At 42.6% G+C, this 13,866-nt stretch overlaps 1 protein-coding gene across 1 annotated transcript in view; it reads right to left on the minus strand.

Moving 5' to 3' along the window:
* LOC126144536 (uncharacterized) overlaps window positions 1-13,562 on the minus strand; it is a 191,867-nt gene extending 178,305 nt beyond the window's left edge. The window contains exon 1 of the mRNA XM_049915497.1: window positions 13,446-13,562. The gene's annotated coding sequence lies outside the window, so the exon portion shown is untranslated. The remainder of the gene's footprint in view (window positions 1-13,445) is intronic.
* Between the last annotated feature and the right edge of the window lie 304 nt (window positions 13,563-13,866).

A 13,866-nucleotide genomic window follows, 5' to 3' on the forward strand; every position in this document is an offset into this window, starting at 1 on the left:
TCGAAGAACTGGTATAGCCGACTGAAATAAGTGACTATCGGCCCAAAGTTACCCCGCATGTCACGTATCTTTTCGTACATAAAAGCAGACGGCGTGCTAAACTCAATGCTGTCAGCTAACTAGGAATGCCTGATAATCATCGATATTTACGAAATATCGATGTTGCAAGATAAATCATCGATGACCCAATATGGATACTATATTCTTTAAACATCGTTATGTTAGACTGTGGTAACACTGACGTAAAGGGCAAAATATCGAAAGTCGATGTTGGCAAGAAGCAATTATTTTTTTGAAACTTCCTGACAAATTAAAACTGTGTGCCGGACCAAGACTCGAACTCGGGACCTTTGCCTTTCGCGGGAAAGTGCTCTACCAACTGAGATACCCAAGAACGACTCATGCCCCGTCCTCACAGCTTCACATCTGCCAGTATCTCGTCTCCTACCTTCCAAACTTTACAGAAGCTCTCCTGCGAACCTTGCAGAACTAGCACTCCTGAAAGAAAGGATATTGCGGAGACATGGCTTAGCCCCAGCCTGGGGGATGTTTCCTGAATGACATTCTGGAATTATTTTTTTGTGATTTAAACGACTCTTTTCTTCTGTATATATGTCATAACTACATCAGCGCATCGGTCAAAGGAGAAGAAACATTTGGAGGAAAAAGCCGTGTAGACCTATGGTGTTTTGCAGGCATGCTCAATTTGGAAGAAAAAAAATCAAAATACGAGTATCTTGCATGAAACCAGTACAGATTATTGGAGAGAATCTGAGGAGCAGCATCAGAACAGAAATAAAAAAAGCGATTGCTATTAACTGTATATGTAACATATTAGCCATATCGACAAAGCGAGCCCATACGATAGTTTGTAGGGGGGAACGAGATCTGGGGGTATAGAGTATTTTTAATATTTTGGAAGGCGAACGGCGACTTGTAATTAGCCATAAAAAAGTTACATTTCCAGCATTGTTAAAAACCTGAGTAATGCCGTCTTTTAAATCATTTACTTGAGAAAAAAACAAGCGACTGCGCGATGTTTTTTCTCTTCCCCTGAGAGCTAAGTACGGGGAGGGGGAGGGTCGCCCCCCCTTGTCCCCGAGTCCCGTCACCTCCCTCCCTCCCCCGCCTTGTTCACGGGTCCACCCACTTATCACCAGTTATGGGCAGCCTTGGTATCAACTTAGCTCGATCTACGATTCAAGAACACTCACTTTCAGGATGCTTTTACATTTCGAAGGCAATCGAAATCATCAAAGATTTGCTTACAGCTGCTCAAACACCTTTCAATGAAATTGGGCAAGACGTTGATACGTTATTGGAAAACAGATAAACCAAATGTGATTATCGCACTGAACATTATAAAATACCACAAGAAAATAATAATTTGCAAACTGGAACATGAATGGAGCTACCATCGCAGTTAAGTTATTATCTGAAAGAGCGCCTAGATTTTAAACAAAATCAGTTAAAAGAATGGAAGCACAACATTGGTAGGTATGTCTAGTACCTAATGAAGGCTATAAAAAGCTGCACTAAAATATTGGAGCAAAACTGTCAAATCGACAGCTTCTGGCAGATTGTTCTCAAAAGCAGGACAATAGAATTAAGGAGAATCTTCCATCAAACATGTTATTTTTACAGTCTGTTGAGTAAAAGTCGTGAGATATGTAATATTAATTATTGTTGTAGTTATTGGTTAATTAATATATTAGATTGTTTTATTTGTTGCCTTTTAGGCCATTCTATAAATTCTTCATTTAACATCGAAGGGGTAGGTTGTTATCAGCCATCGAGGTTTAGACGTCGATATGAAATCGAAATCAACATCGATGTTACACCAACCACGTCCAACCCTACTGCTAACAAGAAGTCAGGCTAGGTTGACAGCGACGGAAAGCTATCTGTCAGTGTTGGCAAGTCAGTGGTTTTTCCCACTAAATCTGGTAAATCTGGTCATTTTTATGGCTGTCTAGTGTGCGAATTTTGCAACAAGTGGCTAGTGAGAATTGTGCTAGAGTTTAAAAATATTTGAGTATTATTATGACAAAATTATTTTAAAAATCACTTTATTCACTCAAAATACAGCACGCATCATTATTTGCTGACGTCTAGCAGCACTTAAGATTCATCATCTAAACATTTGTAATACACGGTATTCTGTCTTTGTTCCGTATAGTTATGCGGGAGTACCGTTAGTATAAATACAGCTGCAACTGCATGAAGAGTGCATACTTGTAGTGCAGGTGTTAATGTGATGTTTACGTCATTGGATACTGTTTTAGCGCTGAACATCGGCAAAGTAACGGCACAGTATACCCAGATATTTCGTGCTGCGTGGATACGTGATAGTAAATTTGCATACTTGCTAGAAAGAATTCAAGGCGATGACACAACAGCATATTGTAAATTTTGTCGTAGTACTTTGTTAGCGCGTTATGCTGACATATTAAGCCACTGTGACACACACACACACACACACACACACACACACACACACACACACAGCTTCCACACCATTTTCTGGAGTAAGACAAATAAAAATACCTTTCAGAACCTTGAAAGAATATTCAGAAGTGAATCAAGCTGAAGGTTCCCTTGCATTATTTGTTTCCAACCAATGGGCGATCATATCATACGACCCCTTAGTGATTTGTGCAAGAGTAAATTCACATTGATGTTCCCAGAAAAGTTCAAGTACATACAACAAAATGTAGTGTAGTTATGAAACATTTACTAAGGCCCTGTTTTGTGGAAAATTTCCAGCATGATATCGCCGACAGCAATAACGGCATTCCAGTTGATGAATCAACAGACATCAGCGTGACAAAAATTTTGGAAATAATAGTAATATATTAGAGTGCTGCAACCAATGCGATCATTTCCACATTTTTTAAAGAAACTGACCTCGACCCCTGTAATGCACAATCCATTGTAACAGCAATTAGGGAGACGCTTCAAGAATTCGAGTTAGATCCAATCAAGCTGCAGGGTACAGGTGCAGACAATGCGAATGTAATGACAGGTGATAACAATACTGTTGTGTAATTAAATTTTCCTTGAGACACTTAATCTTTATCTTTATCTACGCTAATGATGGAAGCTAAATGAATGAAAATTTGTGTCACAGCAGGGACTTGAACCCAAATCTCTTTACTTACAAGGCAGGGATGCTAACCATTACACCACCATAACACTATGCTGGAGAGTGCTGCACGGACAACCAATTCCAATGCACTCCCCAACACAAACATCATATCTTCAGCTTATTTCCCATAATAGTGACGATTTAGGGGAGAAATAAGCTGAAGATATGAACTGAAGTTTGCGGTGGGGAGGATACTGTAGTTGGATAGTCTGTACAGCGACTTTAAATATGGGAGTGTTGTGATGTAATGGTCAGCATTTCTGCCTAGTAAGCAAAGAGCTGCCCCCATGAACCATGGACCTTGCCGTTCGTGGGGAGGCTTACGTGCATCTGCGATACAGATAGCCGTACCGTAGGTACAACCACAACGGAGGGGTATCTGTTGAGAGGCCAGACAAACGTGTGGTTCCTGAAGAGGGGCAGCAGCCTTTTCAGTAGTTGCAAGGGCAACAGTCTGGATGATTGACTGATGTGGCCTTGTAACAATAACCAAAACGGCCTTGCTGTGCTGGTACTGCGAACGGCTGAAAGCAAGGGGAAAACACGGCCGTAATTTTTTCCGAGGGCATGCAGCTTTACTGTATGATTAAATGATGATGGTGTCCTCTTGGGTAAAATATTCCGGAGGTAAAATAGTCCCCCATTCGGATCTCCGGACGGGGACTACTCAAGAGGATGGCGTTATCAGGAGAAAGAAAAGTGGCGTTCTACGGATCGGAGCGTGGAATGTCAGATCCCTTAATCGGGCAGGTAAGTTAGAAAATTTAAAAAGGGAAACGGATAGGTTAAAGTTAGATATAGTGGGAATTAGTGAAGTTCGGTGGCAGGAGGAACAAGATTTCTGGTTAGGTGACTACAGGGTTATAAACACAAAATCAAATAGGGGTAATGCAGGAGTAGGTTTAATAATGAATAGGAATATAGGAATGCGGGTAAGCTACTACAAACAGCATAGTGAACGCATTATTGTGGCCAAGATAGATACGAAGCCCACACCTACTACAGTAGTACAAGTTTATATGCCAACTAGCTCTGCAGATGACGAAGAAATTGAAGAAATGTATGATGAGATAAAAGAAATTATTCAGATAGTGAAGGGAGATGAAAATTTAATAGTCATGGGTGACTGGAATTCGAGTGTAGGAAAAGGGAGAGAAGGAAACGTAGTAGGTGAATATGGATTGGGGCTAAGAAATGAAAGAGGAAGCCGCCTGGTAGAATTTTGCACAGAGCACAACTTAATCATAGCTAACACTTGGTTTAAGAATCATGAAAGAAGGTTGTACACATGGAAGAATCCTGGAGATACTAAAAGGTATCAGATAGATTATATAATGGTTTGTACACATGGAAGAATCCTGGAGATACTAAAAGGTATCAGATAGATTATATAATGGTAAGACAGAGATTTAGGAACCAGGTTTTAAATTGTAAGACATTTCCAGGGGCAGATGTGAACTCCGACCACAATCTATTGGTTATGACCTGTAGATTAAAACTGAAGAAACTGCAAAAAGGTGGGAATTTAAGGAGATGGGGCCTGAATAAACTGAAAGAACCAGAGGTTGTACAGAGTTTCAGGGAGAACATAAGGGAACAATTGACAGGAATGGGGGAAAGAAATACAGTAGAAGAAGAATGGGTAGCTTTGATGGATGAAGTAGTGAAGGCAACAGAGGATAAAGTAGGTAAAAAGACGAGGGCTAGTAGAAAACCTTGGGTAACAGAAGAAATATTGAATTTAATTGATGAAAGGAGAAAATATAAAAATGCAATAAATGAAGCAGGCAAAAAGGAATACAAACGTCTCAAAAATGAGATCGACAGGAAGTGCAAAATGGCTAAGCAGGGATGGCTAGAGGACAAATGTAAGGATGTAGAGGCTTATCTCACTAGGGGTAAGATAGATACTGCCTACAGGAAAATTAAAGAGACCTTTGGAGATTGTAAGACAGCTCAGATGGAAACCCAGTTCTAAGCAAAGAAGGGAAAGCAGAAAGGTGGAAGGAGTATATAGAGGGTCTATACAAGGGCGATGCACTTGAGGACAATATTATGGAAATGGGAGAGGATGTAGATGAAGATGAAATGGGAGATAAGATACTGCGTGAAGAGTTTGACAGAGCACTGAAAGACCTGAGTCGAAACAAGGCCCCCGGAGTAGACAACATTCCATTGGAACTACTGACGGCCTTGGGAGAGCCAGTCCTGACTAAACTCTACCATCTGGTGAGCAAGATGTATGAAACAGGCGAAATACCCTCAACTTCAAGAAGAATATAATAATTCCAATCCCAAAGAAAGCAGGTGTTGACAGATGTGAAAATTACCGAACAATCAGTTTAATAAGCCACAGCTGCAAAATACTAACACGAATTCTTTACAGACGAATGGAAAAACTAGTAGAAGCCGACCTCGGGGAAGATCAGTTTGGATTCCGTTTAGAAGAAAGATTAAGGAAGGGCAAACCTACGTTTCTAGCTTTTGTAGACTTAGAGAAAGCTTTCGACAATGTTGACTGGAATACTCTCTTTCAAATTCTAAAGGTGGCAGGGGTAAAATACAGGGAGCGAAAGGCTATTTACAATTTGTACAGAAACCAGATGGCAATTATAAGAGTCGAGGGGCATGAAAGGGAAGCAGTGGTTGGGAAGGGAGTAAGACAGGGTTGTAGCCTCTCCCCGATGTTATTCAATCTGTACATTGAGCAAGCAGTAAAGGAGACAAAAGAAAAATTTGGAGTAGGTATTAAAATCCATGGAGAAGAAATAAAAACTTTGAGGTTCGCCGATGACATTGTAATTCTGTCAGAGACAGCAAAGGACTTGGAAGAGCAGTTGAATGGAATGGATAGTGTCTTGAGAGGAGTATATAAGATGAATATCAACAAAAGCAAAACGAGGATAATGGCATGTAGTCGAATTAAGTCGGGTGATGCTGAGGGAATTAGATTAGGAAATGAGACACTTAAAGTAGTAAAGGAGTTCTGCTATTTGGGGAGCACAATAACTGATGATGGTCGAAGTAGAGAGGATATAAAATGTAGACTGGCAATGGCAAGGAAAGCGTTTCTGAAGAAGAGAAATTTGTTAACATCGAGTATAGATTTAAGTGTCAGGAAGTCTTTTCTGAAAGTATTTGTATGGAGTGTAGCCATGTATGGAAGTGAAACATGGACGATAGATAGTTTGGACAAGAAGAGAATAGAAGCTTTTGAAATGTGGTGCTACAGAAGATTGCTGAAGATACGATGGGTAGATCACATAACTAATGAGGAAGTACTGAATAGGATCGGGGAGAAGAGAAGTTTGTGGCACAACTTGACCAGAAGAAGGGATCGGTTGGTAGGACATGTTCTGAGGCATCAAGGGATCACCAATTTAGTATTGGAGGGCAGCGTGGGGGGTAAAAATCGTAGAGAGAGACCAAGAGATGAATACACTAAGCAGATTCAGAAGGATGTAGGTTGCAGTAGGTACTGGGAGATGAAGAAGCTTGCACAGGATAGAGTAGCATGGAGAGCTGCATCAAACCAGTCTCAGGACTGAAGACCACAACAACAACAACAACAAGCAAAGAGACCTGGGTTTGAGTCACTACTGTGGCACAATTATTCAGCTTCCGTCATTATCGTAGATAACAACAAGAATGTAGTGTGTGGACATATAAGGTGAGAATGTGGATTGCGCGGGAGGCGTGCGCGAGATAGTCCCTGCAGTCACACTATCCTCTGTGCCCTCGGTGGCTCAGCTGGATAGAGCGTCTGCCATGCAAGCACGAGATCCCGGGTTCGAGTCCCGGTTGGGACACACGTTTTCACCTGTCCCCGTTGATATATATCAACGCCCACCAGCAGGTGAAGGTATTAATATATAATTCTAATTTCGTTCTAAACGGCTGTAGGTCATCAATGGTGTCTGTTCTTTCGGACATGTCCGAAAGAACAGACGCCATGTCCATATAAGTATATAGTTCTGGCAATACTGGCCATGACCTTCTTCTTCAGTGCAGATACACAAATGTTACCCGAACACTTACGGGACTTGTTAAGAATGTCTTCCATGAGTAATGAGTGTGTTGGGTAGCGACACTACGAATGTAGTGTGAGCCGGCACGGTAGCTCAGCGTGTTCGGTCAGAGAGCTGGTTGGCCTCTGTAATAAAAAAAACTGAGTAGAAGGATCAACAAAACGAACTTGAACGGATGCCATGTGACGTCCACAACGACGAAACACAAAGATGGATACAGCGTCTGCCATGTAAGCAGGAGATCCCGGGTTCGAGTCCCGGTCGTGACACACATTTTCACCTGTCCCCGTTAATATATATCAACGCCCATCAGCAGCTGAAGGTATTAATATATAATTCTAATTTCATTCCGCATTGTTACTTATAAAGCGTATATGCCATTTAATTCAACTTGCAACTTCTGCTGAAAGCGAAACACTGCCAAGAGATTCATCAATGCGCGAACAGTTGTATCGTGATATTTATCAGCCTGTCAATGAAGGAGTAAGAACCCCTGAAAATTCCACATGTGTGATACTTGTCCAGAGAGCCTGTGGTAACTACAGACCAGTGGTTAGAGTTTAGGACGCACTTCGAAATAGCACGAATCAAAGACAAGTGTCATACTGCAGTAATACTTCAGGCAATGTTTTCTGACGAATGCAGTTCGACGTATTTAATATTTTTAAAGTCGATTCTTTCCGATTTGTAAATGGTTAATAAACATTTTGAATCCAGCACAGGGGATTCATGCAAACTGTTAATTGACCTCATTGTGCTAATAGAGTCATTAATAAAACGTGTTGTTGTCCTCACGTATTCTGGGCAAAGAAAATTAAATTGGACTTTGTGAAAAGAACTTAGGCCCTAAAGCGTATCTAGGACATGAATTCGAAAAAAAAAAAATATTGGTGAACTGAGAAAATCTCAATTACACCCAGAACAAGAACACGTCCTACGTCAGAGACGCATCCAGTTTGTCTGCCAACTAATAATTCAGTTGTTGTAAGGACTTCAAGACAATACTAAATTTTAAGAGGAATTTCACTTTTTTCAGTGTCCAAAGATATTCGGGTCGTTAAAGATCCATTGATTCCTCTCCTTGAACCGTGTAGTTTTGACCCTGGCACAATACAAAAATTGATTTTCAATGGAAAAATTTAATTCTTATCAAATTGTCGGAAACCACAGACGCTATTGATTTCTAGCGCGAAGCGCTTAAATGTAGAGATGCAAGTGACATCAACCCATTTCACGAATTGGTAACGTTTGCATTGCATGCGGAAGTGGAAAGGCTTTTTATCCAGGATGAACATTATTAAAATTAAAGCGAAAGAAAGGATGAAATCTTAAATGATGGATTTGCTTTTGTCGATTCGAGCAGGAATGAGAAGGAAGAAACAATGTTATGAACTACCAACAAAGCGCGGTAGCAGAGAGGAACTGTTAACGGCCTCGCGTGGTATCCGCGCTGTCTGTGGCGCGACGCGACAGTTCTCGCGGCTCCCCCCGTCGGAGGTTCGAGTCTTCCGTGGGGAATGTGTGTGTGTGTGGGGGGGGGGGGGGGGTGTTTTGCCTTTAGCGTAAGTGACATCAAGAATGTACTTTATCCGCTACTACCTCTGCCTCTGACGTTGAACTTTCTGTGGAGAAACGCGTTGACGAACTCGAGCTGTTCATTTTCTCTTAGATAAGTTCGCCGTGACACATTTCATAATACACTACTGTCCACTGAAATTGCTACACCACGAAGATGACGTGCTACAGACGCGAAATTTAACCGACAGGAAGAAGATGCTGTGATATGCAAATGATTAGCTTTTCAGAGCATTCACACAAGGTTGGGCCGGTGGCGACACCTACAGCGTGCTGACATGAGGAAAGTTTCCAACCGATTTCTCATACACAAACTGCAGTTGACCGGCGTTGCCTGGTGAAACGTTGTTGTGATGCCTCGTGTAAAGAGGAGAAATGCGTACCATCACGTTTCCGACTTTGATAAAGGTCGGATTGTAGCCTATCGCGATTGCTGTTAGCAGAATATGGAATCGGTGGGTTCAGGAGGGTAATACGGAACGCCGTGCTGGATCCCAACGGCCTCTTATCACTAGCAGTCGAGATGACAGGCATCTTATCCGCGTGGCTGTAACGGATCGGGCAGCCACGTCTCGATCCCTGAGTCAACAGATGGGGACGTTTGCAAGACAACAACCATCTGCACGAACAGTTCGAAGACGTTTGCAGCAGTATCGACGATCAGCTCGGAGACCATGGCTGCGGTTACCCTTGACGCTGCGCCTGCGATGGTGTACTCAACGACGAACCTGGGTGCACGAATGGCAAAACGTCACTTTTTCGGATGAATTCAGGTTCTGTTTACAGCATCATGATGATCGCATCCCTGTTTGGCGACATCGCGGTGAACGCACATTGAAAGCGTGTATTCGTCATCGCCATACTGGCGTATCACCCGGCGTGATGGTATGGGGTGCCATTGGTTACACGTCTCGGTCATCTCTTGTTCGCACTGCAGAACTTTGAACAGTAGACGATACATTTCAGATGTGTTTCGACCCGTGGCTCTACCCTTCGTTCGATCCCTGCGAAACCCTCAATTTCAGCAGGATAATGCACGCCCGCATGTTGCAGGTCCTGTACGGGCCTTTCTGGATACAGAAAATGTTCGACTGCTGCCCTGGCTAGCACATTCTCCAGATCTCTCACCAATTGAAAACGTCTAATCAATGGTGGTCGAGCAACTGGCTCGTCACAATACGCCAGTCACTACTCTTGATGAACTGTGGTATCGTGTTGAAGCTGCATGGGTAGCTGTACCCGTACACGCCATCCAAGCTCTGTTTGACTCAATGCCCAGGCGTATGAAGGCCGTTATTACGGCCTGAGGTGGTTGTTCTGGGTACTGATTTCTCAGGATCTATGCACCCAAACGCCGGCCGCGGTGGTCTAGCGGTTCTGGCGCTGCAGTCCGGAACCGCGGGACTGCTACGGTCGCAGGTTCGAATCCTGCCTCGGGCATGGGTGTGTGTGATGTCCTTAGGTTAGTTAGGTTTAAGTAGTTCTAAGTTCTAGGGGACTTATGACCTAAGATGTTGAGTCCCATAGTGCTCAGAGCCATTTGAACCATTTGCACCCAAACTGCGTGAAAGTGTAATCACATGTCAGTTCCAGTATATTACATTTGTCCAATGAATAGCCATTTATCATCTGCATTTTTTCTTGGTGTAGCAATTTTAATGTCCAGTAGTGTACTACTCCAGCCTTAAACACAAGGGGTAAATTGAATTGTCTCATATTTTTCGCTACTGTACGTACTCAATGCCTAAAAAAATAACTAGCTAATGATTTTGTTAAACCCATGAAAATAAAACCTAGTGATTTCTGGTGGTTTTGGATCAGCTTTTTACTGGGAAATCCCATTTCACTGTTGGGTACGCTGCGGTCAGTGTCGCTCGAGTACATTCGAGTTGTATCCACTCAGCTAGTTTCCATCAGTCAACAAGCAAAGTAACTTCACGGTGGGAGCGAATTAACCATCTCTTTCGCGGTGCTGTAACAGAAACTTTCTGTTTTGTGATTTTACGAAAGCGGAAGTGGCAGACACGTTCTTCTGTTTCGGGATCGGTGGCGCACTAGACAAAACAAGCGACGGAATAGGCACAGCCTCTTCACTGATTTAAAGATAGGGAAAGACGACACAACGAAAATATAACACGGTAAACTGACTGCAGTTATGGGAACGTGTTTACCGTAAATTTTTAGCAGCAACCAGAAAAAAATTGCATGTCTGTCGACGTCATCCGATCTGTGCCGGTTTTCTCCGCTAACGACAGCGCCAAGATTCTTACAGTGAACAAACTGTACATACAGATTAAGAAGGGTAGACACCCGACGGTCTAGGTTCTATGGCCTAGGCACACTACATGCCAATAATTCCGAAGTGTACTGTCGTCCTTCCAGCAATACACCTTACTTATGTAGTGTGTCACGTTTAGAGCGTCTTTTTTTTATGAAACTAATAGGCAAACCACTTCTGTGCCCGATCGGGATACGAAACAGACCCTCGATTTTCGAGGGCAATGCTGTTACCGTCTGAACTACGATATCCAGTCACGTCTCACAACACACTTCTCAGCTGCAAAGGGAAGTGAAGGGTCGTGTTGGTAGCACCGTCGTGCCGGCGCCTCAGTATTAGAGAAGAGATATCGTTAACAGAGTTCACTCCAGTGGTCTTACTATTGAAGCGCTGTTACGCGCTGCCCGTCTGCACACCATTGTCATGGATAGCACAACAATTAGTCATTGACCGGCATTTTTGCATGATAATACTCGTCACACGCTACCACTGTGACAACATTTAGTCACAGTGTAATGTGTACGAATCTACACTGCAGCGGAATAAACCACTGGCCAATTCTACCTGATGTTTCAGTTTCTCGTAAAAATTTTAACTAGTACGCCGATTTTTGAAACTACATTGTCTCTTCCGTACATGATGACTCGTTTGTTCTGGCATCTTTTAAAGCCAATCCTAAGCACAAACAATTTTTTTCAGAGTTTCCTCGCTAGCGTGAAGTTCAGTTCGGTGAACAAAAGCTGTGAAGTTTTCGCAAAGCTGATATTTCTTTTTATTACTCATAATATAGCAAAAATTGGTGCAAAGTAATATTTTTATCCATAGTGTCAGTGGGACATTTGTTGTGTATGCTCTGCTTCTTTTTCTTTGGGACTGATGCTTCAATGGCACACCGTCATTACTTCTTCCTTCCGTCAATAAATGTAGTTGTCGCGACTGCCGTAAGGATAGTTTTTGCGACCGTCCTCTGTGACGTAGAAAACAAAACTGTTAACTGGAACGTGACTGTAAATAGTCACGTGACCAATGCTACAGCAGAGACTACAATTCTCACTGTCGAGTAATACCTCTTCCGTCTTTTAAATATCTGGTAAGCTGGCATTTTGTTACTGTGCCATTCAGTCTCCTCATCAGTTTGACATGCCATTTGTGTAGTACATCTCCTACTCTAAAGCTGCAATAATTATAACAGATTTCTAATATTTCAAACATCTCTCTCGCCCTCTCTGTTTCTCATACAGGATGATTCCGCGATGATGTTACAAACTTTCAGGGATGATGCAAAAGGGTAAATGTATCAATTTTGAGGTAAGAGACATGGTTTAGGACGACCAAGTTGAAATTTATAAGCGAAAAGCGTTCATGTAATTGATACATGTATCGGTGCTATTGTTAAGACTGTAGGATAGGTAAGTTTCAGAGGTGGTAGTACGGAACAAAACAAGAAAAAAATGTGCAGTAAATATGGGCGCTAAAATACATACCATAAGAACTATGAGCACTTGCTCATCTTCCACACTGCGTAACACATCTCATCTACTGCAAGCTCTTTTTCTCCGATGTTTTTGGAGGATGTAGTGTGGACCAAATCCAGAAAAAAATGTCCAGAAAGAATGGCTTCTAAATTGCATACTTCAAAGGTTATGGGCACTTGTTCAGCAGAAGAGATGTGTTTCACAGAAGCGAAGATGAACGAGTGCTCTTAGCTCGTAACGTGTGCATTTTATAGCCTATGTCTACTGGACATTAATTTTTCTTGTTTTGGCCCACAATACCACCTATGAAAGTTGCCTTCCCTTCAGTCTTAGCAACAATAGTACCAGTACATCTACACCGCTTCAGCGGTATCAGAACGATTTTCGCTTATAACTTTTGACTTGATCGTCCTATACCACGTTCTCTTACATCAAATTGATACATTTACCGGTTTCAATCATCCCTGAAAGTTTGTAACATTACGGAATCTCACTTGATGTCGTATTAGGGAATAACCCTGTGTAAATGACATGATTACACATCTATATGGGGCATACATTGAAACAGCCAATTTCAATCCGACAGCAAGTTCAGGTGGGACGAACAACTTCCACTCGCTAATGTACTTAGAACGCATCAACGGAGGCTGTCTCCTGCAGAGTCTCTGCAAAGACAACGTTGCGAAATATTTCTGCCACACCGATGGTCTGCCTGTAATTCTGAGTTTGAGCTGAAAATCTGATCCGCTGGCCTGCGGTATTAGGTTCAAAACTTTTATGTACACCGACAACTGGACGACACTTCGAAAATATGTTGCTTGGTTTGTAACCCACGTAAAGTGAGAAACGCAAACTTTTTTCAGAGGCACGATGTAAGGCGAGAAACGCACCACAGAAAAGGACCGATGCCCACCAGAGACACGCCCACATGTTAGCTTTACCTGGTAAACTGTTCGCCCGATGCACTAGCGTCGTCTCCCAGCTTCAGAATAACTTAAGATGCACTAGTTGGTCTTCACTAGGATATGCAGCACTTGAGTCAGCACCAGAAATTCGAGAATCCTCGAATAACGCCAAAATAATTGGGAGGAAAAGCGCCAGCGAGACTTACCTATACGCTGCCGACGCAGATAGTGGTGCTCGGAGCTTGATAAAGCGCCCACGTCTTATCTGATAAGGCCGTGCGTTAGTCGCCGCTGCTGGAACACTGAACTTCCAGGTAAACGCTCGCTTTCATCACAAACAGCGTCACCCAAGCTGACGCTAATCCCTACTTGCCTGTTCGACAATGTCGCCTCATTCCAACAATTGGAGTCTTCATTGCAGCAGTGGTGACAGTCATTTCCTGTTAGATTTAGACCC

This window comes from Schistocerca cancellata, chromosome 2 (assembly GCF_023864275.1).
Source record: "Schistocerca cancellata isolate TAMUIC-IGC-003103 chromosome 2, iqSchCanc2.1, whole genome shotgun sequence".
Lineage (NCBI taxonomy): Eukaryota > Metazoa > Arthropoda > Insecta > Orthoptera > Acrididae > Schistocerca > Schistocerca cancellata.